The sequence below is a fragment of the Plecotus auritus genome (genome assembly GCF_963455305.1).
Source record: "Plecotus auritus genome assembly, chromosome: 1".
Taxonomy (NCBI): domain Eukaryota; kingdom Metazoa; phylum Chordata; class Mammalia; order Chiroptera; family Vespertilionidae; genus Plecotus; species Plecotus auritus.
Genome location: NC_137770.1, coordinates 152,607,199 through 152,609,613, shown reverse-complemented (window position 1 = coordinate 152,609,613; position 2,415 = coordinate 152,607,199). Strand labels below are relative to the sequence as shown.

Sequence of the window (2,415 nt, the reverse complement as noted above, 5' to 3'; positions counted from 1 at the left end):
TCATCTAGAAGGTCACCTAGAAGGATGTCCGGAAGGATGTCTGGTCAAATTAGCATATTATGCTTTTATTATTATAGACAAATTCATGCACTCGAGGGGTCCGTCAGCCCAGCCCGTACCCTCTCACAATCTGGTACCCCTTGGGTACGGTCCCTAGGCCTAGCCTGAGATCAGGGACTATCAATGTCACAAGGGCAGCTGGCCCTCCCCTTCCCCCCCCGCCCAGTGCCACCGCTTGCCAGCTGTGCAGTGCTGCCCCTCCCTCCCCTGCCACCGGACACTTCCCTCTGAAGGCGACAGGTGTGCGGTGCGATGGCTTGGCTGGCCTGGGCCTCCCTCTGCGGGGCAATCGCTGGCCAGCCGCACACCTGCCACAGCGTCGCTGGCCGCTGGCCTGGGCCTCCCTCTTTCTTTCTTTTTTTTTTTTTTAAGTAAGAGTAATGTTTACTGAGCAATACCGAACTGAGTACTAGGAAGGATTTATCAGGATGGGAATGCACTGCAACCTGCCCTTGCCACCCCCAACACCCAGAGACTACAGTACTGAGAAGTTACACGCAACGGCCATAACTGCTGAATATCTGTTTGTAACAAACAAACCATAGCATATTTATACTGTATCAAATCGAGTGATTATAGAAATCCATTTATATATTGCTTGTATAAAATCTTTTTTTTTTTTTGTAAAAAATCTTTTTTACCAAAAAAAGTATAAAAAACATGTGAAAGCCCTGCCAGGACAGCCATTCTGTAAACATTCAGTGAGTATGTGCTTTGGAAGGGCATCCATGTCTCCTGCCCACAGCAATTCCAGCAGGGCCGGCGAGGGTGAGCCCCGGCTGCCACTCCGGGCAGGACTGAGCTGGACCATGGTGGGTGGGTACAGCAGGGCCTGGCACTGTGCCCTTCTCCAGCCTTGCATCAGGATCAGGGTCAAGGTCAGGGTCAGGTCTGGGGGCAGGCAGATTACAGTTTCACTCTGAATTCCATACTCAGCCTACTTTTGGTTGCAACTCATGGCTTTTCCTGGCTGCTTGGAGGTCCTTTGGGTGGGTGCCCTGGCAGAAAGGCCGGAGAAGTGCCTACAGCTGCCTGCTTGGGCGTCTCTCCGGCCCAGAGCCTCTGTCCTGCCTCCTGCAAGCCTGGCCCCAGGCAGAACAGCCCCCCCCCCCCCCCTCAGGACTACTGTGGTCTCAGCGCTTGGTCCTGGGTTTCATCAGCCTGGGTTTCTTCCCCTGGTGTGGCTGATCTGAGTTTCACAAAAAAGCCTGGCCGATGCTGGCTGTGCTGAGCCTCATTGTAGAGTTTTTCATGGAGCAAGGAAGAGCCCTCTGGGACCCTCCTCCTTCTCCCTCCTCTCATTTCCTCCTCTTTTTCCTCCTCCCAGCCCATGGCCACTTCTTCTCCAGCTGCTCCAGCAGTGGGTTGTCTTCTGGAGCCGGGAGTCTTAACGCTGTTGGTCCTGACGATGCCGGTTGAGCATCAGGATGAGCGGCTGCCACTCCTGCTTCAGCTCCTCCATCTGGGTTTTCAGCTCCACATTCATGAGCTCCAGCCACTGAGATTCCCGCTGCAGAAACTCCTTCTGCTCCTTCTTGTTCGGCATGGGGCTGCCGCCACTTTGTTCTTTTCCTGGCGCCTTTTCCTCCGCTCCTCTTCCTCATCTAGCTCACTTTTCACAGGTTGAGGTCTCTTGCCCAGGTTCACCTCCAGGAAGTGCAAACGGGCCATCATGGTCCCAGTGTTGTGGATGTCAGGGTATTTCAGCTCCTCTGCAGTCAGGGGGCCGAGTCCTGGCAGAGAGGCTGCAGTTATGGAAGGGTCTGGGATCTGCCCAGGCATCATAGCAGGAGGAGAGGCAGTCCAGCCCTGCAGAAGCCGTGGGGGTGGGGAGGGAGGCTGTGACCCTGGGGCCTGGGCCAGGCTGCAGGCGCCATGCCCCTTCAGGAGCCGCCTTGGCACCAGCCCCGCCCTGCAGCGTCCACTGCCATCAGCACCTCCCTTTGCAGCTCAGCATCCCTCCCACAGGCTGTGGCCTGAGTCTCCCTCTTTGAGGCGATCAATCACGGGGCTCTGCCTGCCTGCCTGCCTGCCTGCCTGCCTCATCGCCCCCAACCACTGGCCTGCCTACCTGATCATCCCTAACTGCTTGCTGAGGGGCGGGGCCAGCCCAGAGAGGGGCTGAGGGCCGTTTGCAGGCCGGCCAAGCCCCCGGCTTTGTCCGGAAGGACATCTGGAAGGTCTCAGGAAGGTCTCCTGGTCTAATTAACATATTACTCTTTTATTAGTATAGATATTTCATATATAAAATATGATGTATGATATATATATATAAATTAAAACAAATAATAAAGCCAATATCTGTATATCTATCACCCAGCTTAAAAAGTAAAAAATTATCAAATACATCTTCTG

General features: G+C 54.3%; 1 pseudogene across 1 annotated transcript; it reads right to left on the bottom strand.

Annotated features, from left to right (window-relative positions):
- Positions 1–1,358: 1,358 nt before the first annotated feature.
- On the bottom strand, positions 1,359–1,845 carry LOC308241420 (jun dimerization protein 2-like; annotated as a pseudogene). Its single transcript has one exon. The product of its transcript is annotated as a jun dimerization protein 2-like (transcript).
- Between the last annotated feature and the right edge of the window lie 570 nt (positions 1,846–2,415).